This window comes from Elephas maximus, chromosome 15 (genome assembly GCF_024166365.1).
Source record: "Elephas maximus indicus isolate mEleMax1 chromosome 15, mEleMax1 primary haplotype, whole genome shotgun sequence".
NCBI classification, from domain to species: Eukaryota; Metazoa; Chordata; class Mammalia; order Proboscidea; family Elephantidae; genus Elephas; species Elephas maximus.
This window is the reverse complement of record NC_064833.1, coordinates 2401839-2421802: the sequence shown is the minus strand read 5'-3', so window position 1 is coordinate 2421802 and position 19964 is coordinate 2401839. Positions and strand designations below refer to the sequence as shown.

General features: G+C 46.4%; 1 protein-coding gene across 15 annotated transcripts in view; it reads right to left on the bottom strand.

Moving 5' to 3' along the window:
- The window catches only part of TSNARE1 (t-SNARE domain containing 1), a 230922-nt gene that overhangs the window by 187993 nt on the left and 22965 nt on the right, over nt 1-19964 (bottom strand). The gene's annotated exons all lie outside the window — the stretch shown is intronic.

Genomic DNA, 19964 nt, shown 5'->3' with positions numbered 1-19964 from the left:
CTACAGAAACAACATTAAAACTCAAACAAGAAAAGACTTCAGTAAAGTACCAGAATATAAAAATTTACACACAGAAATCAATAGCCTTCATACACAGAAATAGCCAGTTGCAGGGTGTAATAGGGAAAACCCCACTTACAATGGCAACAAAGAAAATAATAATACACCTAAGGACTCATTTAACAAGAAAATCTATGAGGGAAGAACATGTTAGAGGAAACCTTAAAACGTCCCCCTGAAAGACACAGAAGTAGGATTGATCAAATGTAGAGCACTCCTTGTTCTTGGGATCGTGAACATGTCAGCTCTCCCATCCCAGTAAAAATACAAACAAGGATTTTGCTAGACCATTTCATAGAGACTCTCCTATCAAAAAACAAGCATGCAACACGAAACAAACAAATAAACATCCAGGAAAACAGAAAACAAACAAATAGAAGGCCATGAGGGAGAACTTGTACTACTTAACTTTTAAAAACCCTGGAGAATGAAGTCCTGATCCATGCTACAACATGTGTGAACCTAGAATTGATTACGCTAGCGGATATAGGGTTTCTTCTTAGGGTGGTGAAAATGGTCTAGAATTTGACAGTAGTGATGGATGCAGAACTCTGAGAATATACTAAACAACACTGAACTTTATATTTTAAAATGGTGAGCTTTATGATATATGAATTATATCACAATAAAGCTATTATTAAAAACGCTAGAAAGGCTCTGTAATTAGAACTCTGTGCATGAAAACATAAATTGACTAATGGTGTAAAAAAGAAAGTACAAAAATAGACCCACACGCCTATGGAAATTTAGTCAGTGATAAAAGCAGCGTCTCAGATCAAAGGAAGACTTTTTAATACATGGTGCTGGAACAACCAGGCAGCCATTTGGAAAAATATAAAAATTGGTCCATGCCTCACATAATGAAAAAGAATAAACTCCAGCTGGATTGAGGATATCAATGGAAAAAATAAAACAGTAAAAGTATGCAAAAAGGAGGAGGAGGAGGAGAAAGAGGAGGTGGACGGGTTCCTCTTCACTGTGGCTGTAGGGGAAAGTTTTCTCAGTAGGACTAAAATAAAAATGCAACAAAAGGAAAGGCTGATACTTTAGACCACATAGAAATAAAAACTTTGTAATGAAAAATGTGGCAAAAAAAAGAAACACCATGAGCAAAGTAAAAAGGCAACTGACAAGCTGAGAAAAAATATTTGCTACCTAGGGCCACTGCACCTCAAGCGCAGCCCCTGTCCGCCAGTCTGTCCGTGGAGGCTCGTATGCTGCTGTGACCGACAAGTTTCACTCAGCAGAGCTTCCAGACTAAGACGGGCTAGGAAGAAAGGTCTGGGGATCCGCTCCCCAAAATCGGCCGATGGAAATCTTACAGGTTAGAACCCAACAAGCAACCGAGCGCAGGGATGGCGCAGAGCCTGGCAGTCTTTGGTTCGTTGTGCGTCAGGTCACCATGAGTCAGGTGCTGACTCGACAGCCGCTAACAACAAAAACAACACAAGACAGAGAAAAGGCTAATATCCTTAATATACTTAGAGTTGTTTAAAACTGAGGGAAAAAAAGACAAAAACCAGATGAAAAAACGGGCAAAAGACGCGATCAGAATTCATACACACACACACAGATACACGCACGCACGCACACACACACGCATGCACACAAACACACGCACACAAATAAAGCTATGCTTAAGCATATGGAAAAATGTTCCTGTTCACTCATAATCAGAAAAATTCGGTTTACAACTACCCTGAGAGAGTTCCAACCCTGCCGAGGATGTGGAAAGCTGAGAAGAGTGTTGCACTCAACCTAACAGGAAAAAGCTAGGAACACTATAAAATCTCCATTTTCTTGAGTCTGTCAGACCGCTGAGGCTGCAGGGCACTGGCCCACCTGTAGTAGAGACACTGGGTGCATACCAACAGGTGAGAATGCAGCGATGTCCACAGAGAGCCTGGGCGTTCAAACCAACTCACAATCGCTGACCCACGGACCTCCGCCAGGTGCCCTGGGACAGCGTGGAGGCGGGGCAAAGAGCTGAGGAAGATACCCTTGGTAGTGCTAATGCCTGCCAAGGTGAACCCCCACCAGGGCCCTTCTTCCCTAAGAAACAAAAGCCTGAGACTAATGGAATAAGGGCAGCCCTGTCAATCCCAGGGAACAGATGAATTCTCCTTGTGGCTGTCCCTGGAAAAGGGGCAGGAAACCTTCCCAGATCACAAAAGGCTTCCTATCACTTGGAGAGGGACAGGGAGTCTCTCACATATAGAAAACTGGCAGAAGGCTCAAGGTTCACACTACCTACCGAACCTAACACAAAGTGAGGTCAAGAATCTGAGCTGACCCATAACAAGAGAAGAGATTGAAAAGATAATTAAAAAAAAACTCCCAACAACAACAAAAAAGCCCTGGCCTAGATGGCGTCACTGGAGAATTGTACCAAACATTCAGAGAAGAGCTTGCACTGGTACTACTCAAACCATTTCAGAAAACAGAAAAGGAAGGGATACTTCCAAATTCATTCTATGAAGCCAGCATAAGCCTGATACCAAAACCAGGTAAAGACACCACAAAAAAAGAAAATTACAGACCAGTATCTCTCATGAACATAGATGCAAAAACACAACAAAATTTTAACCAATAGAATTCACAATCTTATAAAAAATAATAACAATACACCACAACCAAGTGGGATTCATACCAGGTGTGCGAGGATAGTTCAACATTAGAAAATCAACCACGTAAATAAACAAAAGAATCATATCATCATCTCAATCGACACAAAAAAGGCATTGAGTAAAGTCCAACACCCATTCCTGATAAAAACTCTCAATAAAATAGGTACAGAAGGAAAATTCCTCAACGTAATTTTTTTCTATACAAAGCCTTTGAATTGCAGCACCGGGAAGAACGCCGAACATACCAGGGTCTGCCAAAAGAATAAACAAATCTGTCTTGGAACAAGTACAACTGGAGTGCTCCTTAGAAACAAAGATGGCGAGACTACGTCTCACGTACTTTGGTCATGTTGTCAGGAGAGTTTAGTCCATGGAAAAGGACGTCATGCTTGGTAAAGTAGAGGGTCAGCGAAAAAGAGGAAGACTCTCAATAAGATGGATTGATGCAGTGGCTGCAACAGCAGGCTTAAGCATAACAACAATCGTGAGGACGGTACAGGACCAGGCAGTGTTTCGTTCTGTTATGTACAGGGTCACTGTGAGTCAGAGCCAACTCAATGGCACCTAACAACAACAACATACAAAACCAACAACCAACATCATTCTCAGCGGAGAGAGGCTGAAAACACTGCCCCTAAGAACAGGAACAAAACGAGGATGCCCTTTATCACCACTCCTATTCAACATTGTGCTGGAAATCCTAGCTAGAGCAACAAGGCGAGAAAAAGAAACGGAGGGCATCCAAATTGGTAAGGAAGAAGTAAAACTATCCCTATTTGTGAATGATATAATACTGTACACAGAGAAGCCAAAAGACTCCATGAAAAAATTACTGGCACTAATAGAAAGCTTCAACAGAGTGGCAGAATACGAGATAAACATGCAAAAATCTGTTGGATTCCTATACACCAATAAAGACAACTACAAAAAGGAAATCAGGAAAGCAATACCATTTATAACAGCACCCCCACCCCCCCAAAAAAGGAATAAATCAAACCGGGGACATGAAAGACCTATACAAAGAAAACTACAAAACACTAGTGCAAGAAACCAAACAAGACCTACATAACTGGAAAAACATGCTGTGTTCATGGATAGGTAGGCTCAACAATGTGAAAACGTCAATTCTACCCAAAGCAGTCTACATATACAATACAATCCCAATCCAAATATCAACTGCATTCTTTAACAAGGCAGAAAAACTACATGGAAAAGAAAGGGGCCCCGGATAAGTAAAGGACTACGGAAGGAAAAGAATACAGTAGGAGAACTTACACTACTTGACTTGAAAACCTACTGTACAGCTACGGTAGTCAAAACAGTCTGGTATTGGTACAATGACAGACACATTGGCCAATGGAGCAGAATCAAGAACCCAGATGTAAATCCATCCGCCTACAGTCACCTGATCAACAAAGGCCCAAAGTCCATTTAATGAAGAAAAGACGGTCTTTTTAACAAATGGTGTTGGCAAAACTGAATGCCCATCTGCAAAACAAAAGAAACAGGACCCATATCTCAGCACACACAAAAACTAATTCAACATGGATCAAAGACGTAAATATAAAACCCAAACTATAAAGATCATAGAAGAAAAAATAGGCTCAACACTGTTGTTGTTGTTGTTGTTGTTGTTGGTGTTGTTGTTGTTGTTAGATGCGGTCGAGTCGGTTCTGACTCATAGCGACCCTACGCACAACAGAACGAAACACTGCCCAGTCCTGCACCATCCTTACAATCGTTGTTACGCTTGAGCTCGTTGTTGCAGCCACTGTGTCAATCCACCTAGTTGAGGGTCTTCCTCTTTTCCGCTGACCCTGTACTTTGCCAAGCATGATGTCCTTCTCCAGGGACTGAACCCTCCTGACAAGATGTCTAAAGTATGTAAGATGCAGTCTCACCATCCTTGCCTCTAAGGAGCATTCTGGCCGCACTTCTTCCAAGACAGATTTGTTGGTTCTTTTGGCAGTCCATGGTATATTCTTTGCCAACACCACAATTCAAAGGTGTCAACTCTTCTTCGGTCTTCCTTATTCATTGCCAAGCTTTCACATGCATATGATGCGACTGAAAATACCATGGCTTGGGTCAGGCGCACCTTAGTCTTCAGGGTGACATCTTTGCTCTTCAGCACTTTGAAGAGGTCCTTTGCAGCAGATTTACCCAATGCAATGCGTCTTTTCATTTCTTGACTGCTGCTTCCATAGCTGTTGATTGTGGATCCAAGTAAAATGAAATCCTTGACAACTTCAATCTTTTCTCCGTTTATCATGATGTTGCTCATTGGTCCAGTTGTGAGGATTTTTGTTTTGTTTATGTTGAGGTGTAATCCATAGTGAAAGCTGTGGTCTTTGATCTTCATTAGTAAGTGCTTCAAGTCCTCTTCACTTTCAGCAAGTAAGGTTGTGTCATCTGCATAATGCAGGTTGTTAATGACTCTTCCCCCAATCCTGATGCCCCGTCCTTCTTCATATAGTCCAGCTTCTTGGCTTATTTGTTCAGCATACAGATTCAACAGGCGTGGTAAAAGAATACAACACCTTTCCTGACTTTAAACCAGTCAGTATCCCCTTGTTCTGTCCGAACAACTGCCTCTCGATCTATGTAAAGGTTCCTCATGAGCACAATTCTGGAATTCCCATTCTTCGCAGTGTTATCCATAGTTTGTTATGATCCACACAGTCGAATGCCTTTGCATAGTCAATAAAACACAGGTAAACATCCTTCCGGTATTCTCTCCTTTCAGCCAGGATCCGTCTGACACCAGCAATGATACCCCTGGTTCCACGTCCTCTTCTGAAACCGGCCTGAATTTCTGGCAGTTCCCTGTTGATACACTGCTGCAGCCGTTTTTGGACGATCTTCAGCAAAATTTTGCTTGCGTGTGATATTATTGATATTATTCCATAATTTCCATGTTTGGTTGGATCACCTTTCTTGGGAATAGGTGTAAGTATGGATCTCTTCCGGTCATTTGGCCAGGAAGCTGTCTTCCATATATCTTGGCATAGACGAGTGAGCACCTCCAGTGCTGCAACTGTTTGTTGAAACATCTCAATTGATATTCCATCAATTCCTGGAGCCTTGTTTTTTGCCAATGCTTTCAGAGCAGCTTGGACTTCTTTCTTCAGTACCGTTGGTTCCTGATCATATGCCACCTCTTGAAATGGTTGAATATCGGCTAATTCTTTTTGGTATAATGACTCTGTGTATTCCTTCCATCTTCTTTTGATGCTTCCTGTGTCGTTTAATATTTTCCCCATGGAATCCTTCACTATTGCAACTCGAGGCTTGAATTTTTTCTTCAGTTTTTTCAGCTTGAGAAATGCCGTGCGTGTTCTTCCCTTTTGGTTCTCCATCTCCAGCTCTTTGCACATGTCATTATAATACTCCACTTTGTCTTCTCGAGAGGCCCTTTGAAATCTTCTGTTCAGTTCTTTTACTTCATCAATTCTTCCTTTTGCTTTAGCTGCTCGACGCTCAAGAGCAAGTTTCAGAGTCTCCTCTGACATCCATCTTGGTCTTTCCTTTCCTTCCTGTCTTTTCAGTGACCTCTTGCTTTCTTCATGGATGACGTCCTTGATGTCATTCCACAACTCGTCTGGTCTTCGGTCACTAGTGTTCAATGCCTTAAATCTATTCTTCAGATGGTCTCTAAATTCAGGTGGGATATATTCAAGGTCATATTTTGGCTCTCGTGGGCTTCCTCTGATTTTCTTCAGTTTCAGCTTGAACTTGCATATGAGCAATTGATGGTCTGTTCTACAGTCGGCCCCTGGCCTTGTTCTGACTGAGGATATTGAGCTTTTCCATCGTCTCTTTCCACAGATGTAGTCAATTTGATTTCTGTGTGTTCCATCTGGTGAGGTCCATGTGTACAGTCGCCAGTTATGTTGGTGAAAGAAGGTATTTGCAATGAAGAAGTCATTGGTCTTGGAAAACTCTATCATTCTATCTCTGGCATTGTTTCTATCATCAAGGCCATATTTTCTAACTACTGATCCTTCTTCATTTCCAACTCTCGCATTCCAATCGCCAGTAATTATCAATGCATCTTGACTGCATGTCTGATCAATCTCAGACTGCAGCAGCTGATAAAAATCTTCTCTTTCTTCATCTTTGGCCCTAGTGGTTGGTGCATAAATTTGAAAAATAGTCGTATTAACTGGTCTTCCTTGTAGGCGTATGGATATTATCCTATCACTAACAGCATTGTACTTCAGGATAGATTTTGAAACGTTCTTTTTGACGATGAATGCAACACCATTCCTCTTCAAGTTGTCATTTCCAGCATAATAGACCTTAATGACATGGATGGAGTAAAGCTTTCGGGACCTTCATTTGATGATGTGGCACAACTCAAAATGAGAAGAAACAGCTGCAAACATCCATTAATAATCAGAACCTGGGATGTATGAAGTATGAATCTAGGAAAATTGGAAATCGTCAAAAATGAAACGGAACACATAAACATCGATATCCCAGGCATTAGCGAGCTGAAATAGAACAGTATTGGCCATTTTGAATTGGGTGAACACTAGAGACCCCAATACACAGCATAAATAGCATACGACCCATAACTAACAATACACAAACACCAGAAGATAAGTTAGATAACTGGAATCTTCTAAAAATTAAAAACTTATGCTCATCAAATACTTCACCAAAAGAGTAAAAAACGAACCTACAGACTGGAAAAAAATTTTTGGCTATGAGAAATCCAGCAAAGTTCTAATCTCTCAAATCTATAGGAAAATCCAACACCTCTACAACAATAAGACAAATAATCCAATTAAAAAATGGGCAATGGATATGAATAGACATTTCACCAAAGAAGACATATAGGCAGCTAACAGACACATGAGGAAATGCTCAAGATCACTTGCCATCAGAGAAATGCAAATCAAAATTACAATGAGATACCATCTCACCCCAATATTACTGGCAGGAATTAAGAAAAAACCATAAAATAGCAAATGCTGGAGAGGCTGCAGGAGCTTGGAGCTCTTATGCACTGCTGGTGGGAATGTAAAATAGTAAAACCATTTTGGAAAATGATATGGCACTTCCTTAAAAAGCTAGAAATAGAAATACTATACAATCCAGCTATCCCACTCCTAGGAATATATTCCAGAGAAATAAGAGCTGTCACATGAATAGACATATGGACACCCATGTTCACTGCAGCATTGTTCACAACAGCAAAAAGATGGAAACCATGTAAGTACCCATCAAAAGATGAATGGATAAACAAACTATGATACATACACACAATGGAATACTACTAACAATAAAAAACAACGATGAATCTGCGAAACATCTCACAACATGGATGAGTTTGGAAGGCATTATACTGAGCGAAATAAGTCATCCACGAAAGGATAAGCACTGTATGAGACCATTATTATGAAAACTCATCAAAAGGCTTACATACAGAAATAAATGTTAAGAGGACTTGAAGCACTTACTGATGAAGACAAAAGACCACAGCCTTCAGTATGGATTACACCTCAACATAAAAAACAAAGATCCTCACAACTGGACCAATATGCAACATCATGATAAACAGAGAAAAGATTGAATTTGTCGAAGATTTCATTTTACTTGGATCCACAATCAACACACATGGAAGTAGCAGTCAAGAAATCAAATGACGCATTACACCGGGCAAATCTGCAAAAGACCTCTTTAAAATGTTAAAAAGCATAGATGTCACCTTGCTAAGACTAAGGTGCACCTGACCCAAGCCATGATGTTTCCAGTCGTCTTATATCCATGTGAAAGCTGGATGATGAATAAGGAAGACCGAAGAAGAACTGACACCTTTCAATTGTGATACTGGCAAAGAACACTGAATGCCATGGACTGCCAAAAGGACAAACAAATCTGTCTTGGAGGATGTACAACCAGAATGGTCCTTAGAAGCAAGGATGGCAAGACTACATCACACATACTTTGGACATGTTACCAGGAGGGATCAGTCCCTGAAGAAGGACACCATGCTTGGTAAAATGTAGGGTTAGTGAAAAAGAAGAAGACCCTCCACAAGATGGTCTGAAACAGCGGCTGCAATAATGGGCTCAAGCATGACAACAATTGTGAGTATGGTACAGGACCAAGGAGTGTTTCATTTTGTTGTACACAAGGTCGCTATGAGTGGGAACCAACTTGATGGCACCTAACAACAACGAGGGAGGGGGAGTGGGAAGGGAAAAACACTAACTAGACAATAGATAAGTGGTAACTTTGGTGAAGGGTAAGACAGTACACAACACTGGGGAAGTCAGCACAACTTGACCAAGGCAAGGTCATGGAAGCTTCACAGGCACATCCAAATTCCCTGAGGGACCAAATTAAGGGGCTGAGGGCTGGAGACCATGGTCTCAGGGGACATCAAGTTCAACTGGCATAACACAGTTTACAAAGAAAACGTTCTACATTCTACTTTGTTGAGTAATGTCTGGGGGTCTTGAAAGTTTGTGAGCAGCCTTCTATGATACTCCACTGGTCCCACCCTGTCTGGAGCTAGGGAAGATGAAGAAAATCAAAGATGTAAGGGGAAGATTAGTCTAAAGATATAACGGACCACAACTACCACAGCCTCCAGCAGACTGAGTCCAGCACAACTAGATGGTGCCCGGCTACCACCACCGACTGCCCTAACAGGGATCACAATAGAGAGTCCCTGTCAGAGCTGGACAAAAATACAGAACAAAATTCTAACTCACAAAAAAAGACCATGCTTACTGGTCTGACAGAGACTGGAGAAAACCTGAGAGTATGGCCCCCGACACCCTTTTAACTCAGTACTGAAGTCACTCCTGAGGTTCCCCCTTCAGAAAAAGATTAAATAGGTCCATAAAACAAAATGAGACTAAATGGGTACACCAGCTCAGGGGCAACGATGAGAAGGCAGGAGGAGACAGGACAGCTGGTAATGGGACACTCAAAGTTGAGAAGGGGAGAGCGTTGACATGTTATGGGGTTGGCAACCAATGTCACAAAACAATATGTGTACTGTTTAATGAGAAACTAGTTTGCTCTGTAAACCTTTATCTAATGTACAATTAAAGAAAAAAAAAGACTCAAGGCTACTACAGGGAAGAGGGTAAGGGCCACTGAGAAAGTGCTACCCCCAAGACCACACCTGCCTAATACCGAGGTTGCAACTGGACAATGAAGAAAGATCCCCTGCCTCTCCCCCCAGGCTAGCAAGCACCGAGCAACAAGCCAGAGTGGTCATCACTGCAGGAGGGGCAAAGTGTTGAGAATAATCACCTCCACAGCACAGACACACGGGGAAGGCCGAAAACTAAGAGCAGAAGCGCTGACCCATCTGAAGCACAAGGTATCTCTAGAGGAATTTCAAGCTGGTAGTGCAGTATAACCACAGCAACAACAAAACCTAAACCCAGCCCAACTCCCAACCACCTTGACTCAGCCCCTACATAAAAAGTCAATCAAAAGAAAAGACAGACCCATTTTTAGGCATAAATACCATTTACCTCAGTCTGAAGTCCTATATAGTCATGCACCACATGACATCTGTTCAGGCAACATCCATGGTCCCATAAGGTTTTTTTATGTTTGTTTGTTTGTTTTAAGGGAAAACACTCTCCTTTTATTATTTCCCCCTAACAGTTTTAAAGGCCCCAAGCCCAGACTCTTGCGGCACTGATGGGCACGGTGGGGATGGGGATAGTACAGCTCTAGGTGGGCTGGTGGCCACTGCTGGGGAACAAGGACATGGCTCAAGGTGTGGGCTCTCAGGTTTTGTCTGGCAGGCAGGTGAGCGGGGACTGCTGCAGGGGCTGCAGGGCCAGGGCTGCTCCTACTCCTCAGGTGGGTGGACAGCATGGGAGGACTGGGCAATCTCCACTCCCTCTCCTGTCGCTCCTCTTCCGCCCCTGCCCACCGCTCTCTCAACCATCGCCATCGCTGCTGGTTTCTCAGTTCCTCTGGCCTCCGCCAGCAGCTCCAGCAACAGCAGCAGCAGTGATGAAAAGGACAACCAGAAGCAGGCTCCCACAAGCCTAATATGACAGGCTTTATGGGGATTGGTTCGTAACTACGGGCTGTAAGTAAGTTAGATGTTTGTAGCCCGGGACTGCCTATATAAAATATGGTGTTCACACAACACCCAAATCCCATAACGTTCTATTTCACAGGACACATCATGGACAGTCAGCAACCCGCGAATGTACACGATGTCTGGCAACCAATCAAAACGTGTGAGACACACAGGAACTCAAGAAAAAGCAAACCACTGTAAAGCAGAACAATTAACAGACCCAGATTCAGGCGCTGGAACTAAAAGAGAATTTAAAATAACTGTGATGGATACATTAAAGACTCTAGTGGAGAAGATGGAGAAAGTGTATGAACAGATGGGGAATTTCAGCAGAGAAATAAAAACTATTAGAACAAGTCAAATGAAACGGAAACGTTAAAAATCGCAAACAAGGTCAAAGAGATGGAGAGCGCTTTTGAGGATGCGGAACAAGATTTCAAGTCCTAGTGGAATCCAGACTTTATGGGGACACGGAAGCTGGATGAACCCCCAAAACTACTGCCCTGAGATAATTTTTAAACCTTAAACCAAACATATCTCCTGAAGTATTCTTTAAACCAAATGATAGTTTAGCCTAATTAGCAAAGAATGCCTGCCTTGAGCACTGCGCTCTTTTATTCCCTATCTACATGGGATGGAATTGACAGCAGCAACTCAAAGGATTAGATGAGAAACGTAGAGGGCAGTGAGTTTCCGTTAATGGGGGGGAACAACTTGGAAAAGGAGGGTGAGAATGGCCGCACAACCTGAAGAACATAATCAATGTCGCTGAATTGTGCACGCAGAAATTGTTGGTGTATGTTCTGCTGTGTATATTCTCAACAACAGGGAATGCCTTGGAGGAGCTCATCAGTGGACTTGACAGAGCCACAGGGGTGGCGAGGGGTGGAATCAGTGACCTTGAAGATAAGGCAATAGAAATTACCCAGTGTAATGGATTGAATTGTGACCTCCAAAAATATGTGTCAACTTGGTTAGGCCACGTGTTGTTGTCCTCCATTATGTGATTTTCCTATGTGTTATAAATCACAATCTCTGCCTGTGGTTAAAGAGGATTAGGGTGCGACGTAGCACCCTTGCTTAGGTCACATCCCTGATCCAATGTAAAAGGATTTTCCCTGGGGTACCACCTTTTATCTCTCAAAAGATAAAAGGAAAGAGAAGTAAGCAGAGAGTTGGGGGACCCCATACCACGAAGAAAGCAGCACGGAGAGCAGAGTACATCCTTTGGACATGGGGTCCCTGCACCTGAGAAGCTCCTCCACCAGGAGATTGAGAATGAGGACCTTCCTCCAGAGCCTTCCCCTGGAGCCAACGCCCTGAATTTGGACTTGTAACCTACTGGACTGTCAGAAAATAAATTTCTCTTTGTTAAAGCCATCCACTTGTGGCATTTCTGTTACAGCAGCGCTAGAAGACTAAGACACCCAGACTAAAACATAAAGAGCTATCAGATATTATCGAATATCCTAACAAATGCTTAACAGGAATCCCAGAAGGTGAGGAGTGAGAACAAAGCAAAGAAATACTTGAAGAGATAAAGGCAGAAAATTTTCCAAATATAATGAACGATATCAAACCACAGATATAGAAAGCTCAGAGAATGCTAAGACAAATACCAAATAAAAAAGAATGCAGAAAAACATTTAGAAACATCATGTTATGGATTGAATTGTGACCCCCAAAAATGTGTATTAGTTTGGCTAGGCCATCATCCCCAGTATTGTGTCATTGTTCACCATTTTGGATCTGATGAGATTTTCCTATGTGCTATAAATCCTATCACTGTGATGTTAATGAGATGGGGTAGCAGCAGTTATATTAGTAAGATCCACAAGATTAGATAGTGTCTTAAGCCAATTTCTTTTGAGATATAAAAGAGAGAAGAGAACAGAGAGACAGGTGGACCACATACCACCAAGAAAGCAGCACTGGGAGCAGAGCACATCCTTTGGACCCAGGGTTCCTGTGCAGAGAAGCTCCTAGTCCAGGGGAAGATTGATAAGAAGGACCTTCCTCCAGAGCCAACAGAGAGAGAAAGCCTTCCCCTAAAGCTGACACCCTGAATTTGGACTTGTAGTCTACTAGACTGTGAAAGAATAAATTTCTCTTTGTTAAAGCCATCTGCTTGTGGTATTTCTGTTACAGCAGCACTAGAGAACTAAAACAAATCATATTCAAACTACTGAAAACCAAAGAAACAATTTTAAAACAGCTGAGATAAAAATGCAAATTACAAAGAAACAAAAGTAAGAATTACAGCAGACTTTTTATCAGCAACTATACAAACCAGAAGACAATAGAGTGACCTTTTTAAAGTGCTGACAGAAAAAGCTGTCAACCCAAAATTCTATACCCAGTGAAAATATCTTTTAAAAATTAAGGAGGGGGGAAAAGGTGTTGACATAAGTACCTTGATAAAATAGTGTTCTGACTCAAAACCGTAAGACTAAAGACAAAATGAACTGTACAAAAACACCATAGTCAGTAAAGTTGTTTCTCAAGGTGTTCAGGGACATCATTATGACTCCTAGAGAAATTAAAAGGATAAAGGGGGTATATTACTAACAACTTTGCTCCCATAAATTCAACAACCTAGATGAAATCAATAAATTCCTTGAAAGACAAAACTAACAAAGCTCACTCAAGAAGAAATAGATAATCTGAACAGCCTTATGTCTATTAAATACATTGAATTAATAGTTGAAAACCTTACGTCAAAAAAAAAAAAACCAAAAACTCCAGACCCAGAGGCTTCACAGCAAATTCTACCAAGTATTTAAGAAAGAAATAATACCAATTCTACACATACTCTTCTGTGGGTTTGGGGGAACCCTACAGGAGCAGAAATAGGATCAGTGATTGCCAGGGACTGGGAGTGGGAATACAGACAGACTAGACTGCAAGGAGGTAACACCAGGAGGCAGAAGAAAACTTTCTGGGGTGATGAAAATGTTCTACATATTGACTGTGTGTGGTGGTGGCATGACCTCAACTGGCATGACCTCACTTATATAAGAAGACAACAAACGGCAAATATACAGAGACCAAAGTTCATTAGTGGTTACAAGGGACTGGAAAGAGGGAGAAAGGGGGGGATTATTGTTTATGGAGTACTGGGTTTCAGTTTACGGTGATGGAAAAATCACAGTAATTAAGGGTAGGGTTGCACAGATGATTATTGTAAGTGCTGTCAACAAGTTGTATACCTGTAAAAAGTTGGAACTGGCAAAAGCTGTGTGACAGATATATATACGTGACAAGAAAAAAAAGACCAGCTGCTCACGTACAACCAAACATCTCATGGGATTTGGTTTCCTGGTTTGGAGGTTTAGGGTCATGGTTTCATAGGACATCCCAGTTAATTGGCCTAATGACATGTTTAGTGCTTTTGTTCTACCTCCTAGTTCACTCTGTAGTACCTGAGATCTCAAAAGCTTGCAAGCAGCCATCCGAGGCACAACAATTGGTCTTTATTTACCTGGAGCAACAGAGAAAGACGGAGAATCAGGAATAGAGGGAGGAAATAGAATGTGTGGCTAATTGCCCCCATGAACAACTGCCTTTGCCAAGAGACCAGAAGAACTGGAAGGTGCCCAGCTACTATTACTGAACATTTTGATAAAAGATTCTATAGAAGAATCCTGACCAAAAGGGGGAAAATGCAGAATACAATTTCAAATTTTAAGGGAATCCAGACTTTCTGGAGCCATGGAGGCTGCATGAACCCCCAAAACTACTACCCTGAGGTCATCTTTAAAACTTAAACCAAAAATATCTCTTGAAGTCTTCTTAAAACCAAACAACAGTTTACCTTAACCAGTAAAGCGTATCCGCTGGTTAAGCTAAACTATCGCTTAGCTTAACCAGTAAAGAACGTCTGCACTGAGCCTTGTGCTCTTTTAAGATCTATCTATATGGGACCAAAGTGGCAGCAGCAACTCGAAAGATTCGATAGGAGCCTTAGGAGGACAGTGAGTTTACATCAGTGAGGGAGGAACAACTCAGAAAAGGAGGGTGAGAGTGGGTGCACAACTCGAAGAATGTAATCAATGTCACTGAATTGTACGTGCAGAGATTGTTGAATTGGTCTATGTTTCACTGTATACATTTTCCACAAAAACAAAAAATAAATACGATAAATCATTAGGAAAAAAAAAAAAGGACGATAACTCTTAATGGCTCACAGGCCCACAATGGCACTCAGGCTCCCAGAGGGCCGGGCTGCAAGGACCCCACCCGGAGGAGCTAGTTGACTGGAAATGGAGCATTGGCTGAAGGCTGGTGTTGCGAGGACGGTGAGGGAGAACTTGGAGCCCAGGTTTTCAAAAGAGGTGCTCTTCTGGCCTCTCCCCACCCTCTTTCTTGTTGTTGCTATGTACGCTCAAGTTGATTCCGACTCATGGCAACCTCACCTAAGAGCAGAACCACCCCGTAGGGTTTCCTAGGCTGAAATCTTCACAGGAGCAGATCACCAGGTCCTTCTCCTGCAGTGCCGCTGGTGGGTTCCAACCATCGACTTTTCATTTAGCAGTCAAGTGCTTAATCAGTGTGCCACCACGGCTCCTACCAACCTTCTAGAGTCCTCTTTTCACGGAAGAGGCAAGGGGCAAAGTGATCGCTTTGCTTGATGAGCCCTGCAGCCCCTAGCTATGTCGTCTGGGGCACCTTCTGTAACCTCGTGCAACTGGGTCTCCCATACACACAGGCCGTGCCGCAGGTATGCAAAGGTCCTGCAGCCCACCTAACCCGAGTGAGTGAGCCTACAGTAAACGGAGGTGCTTCTGAGTCCCTGCTGCTTCCTCCCTCTGCAGCCCACCAGCAGTCTTCCAGGAAATCAGCCCCGACTCAGCAGGGCTCTCCTCTGGGCCTTCCCTGCCCCAGCCTCCGTCCTTCTCAGGTCTTTCCCCTCTCCCTCCTCTGCTCCTCCAGGCCACCCAGAGTTCTCCTGGATGCTCTCCTGCCATTGTCCACCTGAGCCCCCACGCTGGTGTCTCTCGTGCAAGGGTCAGTGTGTGGCTCCCTGGACCTCCAGCTCCGGTGCTGGGAAGAGGGGGCGGGGCAGGCCTGGGGGTGGCAGGAGGCATGTGAACCAGGCCCTGCCTCGAGTACAGCTCCCTTGGGAAGGGAGCCATCTGGACTTTGAAGATGCCCCAGGGCGCAGACCTGGGGTGGAGCTGCGGAAACAGGCTCGGCCTGGCTGCAATGGGACCTTCAAAGGACAGAGCTGGGGCAGTCTGGAAGGCACGGTGCCTGGCCTGGCCAGGCCTCAGACAAACGCTGCCGCTGGGAGCAGAGAGACTGGGAAAGTCCCCACCCAGGAGGGAGGCAGTAACCACCTGACCCTCCCCCAATGCCTCACCCCAGCCCCAGCCTGTCAAAGAAAACAGGCACAGGGTGCTTCAGGAGAGTTCAGGAAAGTTCTAGGGAGGGGCTCACTGCCACCCCCAGGAGAGAGGCCTCAGGGACCCAGCTGAGGGCTCCTGCCAGCCCCTCCACAGCACCCTTCCCACCCACCTGACCCTGGAGCCCCCGGACCTGCCTGCCCTGGGCTCCTGGGGGGTAGTGTGGGAATGCCCTCCAGACTCTGATCACCACAGCCCCACATAGGACTGTGCCCTGCTCCCTGGGAGGTGACCCCACAGCCTGGCCAGATCCACCAGGCAGCGCTCCTGGCCCCAGGCTGGGCTGGGCAGAGGAGAGCTTGCCTCTGGGCTGCGGAAGCAGAGCAGGGTTAGGGCAGGGGGGAGAAAGGAGAGACAAAGAGAACCCCCCAAAAGGGAGGCTGCGAGTGCAGGCACTGAGAAGACAGGGAGAGGGTGGGAGGGAAAGGAAGAGCGGGAGGAGGAAAGGGGGGGAGGAGGGAAGGAGAGGAGGAAAGACAAGAAAGGAGGGAGGAAGGGGGGAGAGGGGCACCCACCCTTCCTGGAGGCCCCGCAGCCAGCAGCTCAGCCCGCCCTGCCGGATGAGTGAAGCAGGAAGAAAAGAAACCCCAGTGGGTCTCCACTTCACCAGCCCCTGAGCGGAGCAAAGGAAAAGGTCCTGAGAGGTGTTACAGAATTCAGGAAAGGAATTAAAAAACTAAAGTTCACTCACTGGGGAGGTGGCTCCAAGCAAATCACTTTACAAGTGGGAGACCCCTGAGCTACAGGCTCCTGGAGAGTTCTCAGAAATGAGCAGCTTCAGACGGGAAGACATACCTGAGGAGACAGGCCTGGGAAGCCCCACCGACCGCTATCACCCACCTCTGCCCCTCCAGAGTCCCTCTCAGACAGAACATGGGGACGGGACTGCAGGGGCAGCGTCCCAACACCACCGCTCCGTCCCTCCCCATCGGGAGGCGACAGGCTGGCCAGAGAGATGGCAGGCTCAGGAGCACCTGGGGCAGCGTTTGCAGAAGTCCTGTAGCCCCGGAGTAGCTGCCATCAGTGTGCGGTGGGAGCCCCCCCACCCCATCCTGGGCCTGAGGTGCAGCCAGGAAGGAGCCTGCCAGCCCAGCATGGCAGGGTGCGGGCACTCATGGGACAGCTGGATTGGAGCGTGGCTTGGGGCTGGACATGGTCGGTACTTGGGGGAGTCCACAGGCAGGGGAGGACCACACAGGACAGGGGGGTACACTCTGCACCCCCAGAGCACCCCACCAAGGCCCTGGTGAGACGAGGGGGTGACACCAGGTGGACGGGCCAGCCATGCTCGGCAGGACCTGCAGGCAGGCCTCAACCCACCAGGCAGCCTTCAAGGCCCTCCCTGGTGAGGCTCATTCCAATTTATCCCGGTGCTTCCTGGTCATTGCCCAAAGCCCTAGCCCTGAAATCAGCAAACTGAGTCATTCACAAAGAAAAAGGAAATCCTGCTCCAGTCCTGCAGCCCTTGGCCGCCCGGCCAGCCTCCCGCCTGGGCCCTGAGCTTGCCTGAGCGGCCTGAGGGCAGGAGGGTGCCTTCTTCTCTGCGACCCCCATGCCTGGGGTCCCTGGCACCGGCAGTGACAGCTCACTGCCATTGTGTCCCCGCATCTAGCACAGAACAGGGCCCAGGACAGCAACCTAGCAGACATTTGTGGGCCAGCAGAGGGATGAGGAGGAAGGCTGTATGATGATCTTGGAGCCCACAGAGAAGGGGCCAGAACCGCCTGGGGAAGGGGGCAGGAGCAGAGGAGAGAGCCTTCCTCTCCCACTCCAGGACAGCGCCGGAGATGGCCACTCCTCCTGGCCCCAGGCCCAGGCCCATGGGGACCCCACAGTGGCCCTCGGGGCAGGGGACTTGTGAACAGTCCCCATGGAGTGGAAGGGGGTCTTAAGGTTGGGAGAAGGGGCTGTGGGGGGGCAGTTATGGAGCTCATTAGCAGGAAGACCAACTAACGTGGATGAAGGAGCTCCTGTCTACAGATTTCAGAGAGGCGCCAGTCTGAGGAAAGAGAGGAGGGCAAGGGTTTCTAACGGGAACCCAGCAAACATAGCTCCGGCCAGGAGCCCTGGGAGGCAGCAGGGAGGCCACTCACACCATCTCCCTAATGCCCAGGGGCACCAGCAGGCCCCACACCTCCAACTGCTCAGGCTCCTGATACCTCCATGAGTAGGGGTCAGCAGGCCTGTGCGTGGGGCAAGGAGACGGACCACACAGAGGCCGGGTCCCCACGCTGGCCGGTGCCCACTCACCAGCCCACAGGTCCGCAGTGCAGAGCCCTGGCCCGTGAGATATCCCAACCCCACCCAACCCTGACTCCCTCCAGCTAGGCCTGGCAAAGGGGAACCTGCTCAGGACTGAGGTGCCTGAGATCCCTATAAAAGGGGCAGCTGCCTGGAGGAGGGGAAGAACCCAGAGTCCCAAGTCCAAGGAGCCTCCCAGACAGCTGTCCAACAGAAGAGGAAGCTGACGCCAGAGGGGACTTCAAACGTGCCACCCAGAGACCCCACCTCACAGGACCCTGCAAGGGGAGTTTCCATCACAACAGAACAACGGTAATAACACCAGGCAAGGAGGGAGAGGCAGGCAGTGTTGAGCGCCTACTGTGTGCGGGGCACTGACTCACCAAAGCCTCCCAGGCCCCCTCTGTAGTGCGTGTGTTATCACTACAAACCAAAAGCCAAACCCGTTGCCGTGAAGTCGATTCCAACTCATAGCGACCCTGTAGTACAGGGTAGAACTGCCCCATAGTTTCCAAGGAGCGCCTGGTGGATTCCAACCGCCAATCTTTTGGTTAGCAGCATTTAACCACTACACCAGGGTTTCCCTGTTATCACTAGCCCCACTTTATAGGTGAGAAACAAGGCACAGAGAGGCTGGGTAACGAGCCCTCAGAGACAGCAGTGACAGTAAGACTGAGACTCCCTTGCGGACTCATGAACCCCCAGAGCAGCTTGGATTCTCTCCCCCATTTCCACCCAACCCCCACCATCTCTAATCGCTCGCTCCCCCTCCCCGTCTCCATCCACCCCTCCCCCATCTCATCCACCTGCTCCTCCCCACCTCTCCTCCCACTCATCAGGTGTCCCCCCCCCATCAAGTATAAAAAGCAAGTTTTTTAACAAGTTATACAATGAGGTTGCAATTTTGTAAAATCTGCATAATAGAAAAAAGACTGAAGAGAGGCACACCAGAGAACTTGAGAGTAAGTACCACCTCAATGGGGTTGCAGGTGCTTTGTTATTTTTTCCATTTTGCTTCTCTGTTCTAAAATCCTACAATGAGCATATACTGCTTTTTGGAAAGTGAAAACAAAGTATCGCTTTTTTGTTTGTTTGTTTAATAAAGAAGATAAACAAAGCTTCACTGTCTCTCCACCTCCCTTTCCTGCCTGGCCTTCCAGCCCCCCCATCCCGGGCAGCACCCACCCCAAGCTCGCACCCAGTAGGCAGGCTCCTGGAGCACACACCTACCTAGGCCTCCGCAGTCTCTGACGCCCACCTGCCTGCCCGCTGGGGCCGAGCTCCTCGTGTTCTCACACGGCACCCGTCCCGTGCGTCCCTCCCTCCCCAGCCGATGGAGCCGAGTCCCCCCACACTGCGTTCTCCTCCTGCCCCACACCGCCACAGGCCAGGTCACCCTGTCTCAGCACCCCCCACACACAACAGCAGCACCTGCCCCTCACTGTCTGACCCCCAGAAACGACCCAGTCCTGCAAACCAGGCCACAGAGCCTGAGAGGGAAGTGAACCTGACCCTCTCCCTCTCCTCCCGGCACCCAGGGGCCTCCTTACCTCCTTTTTC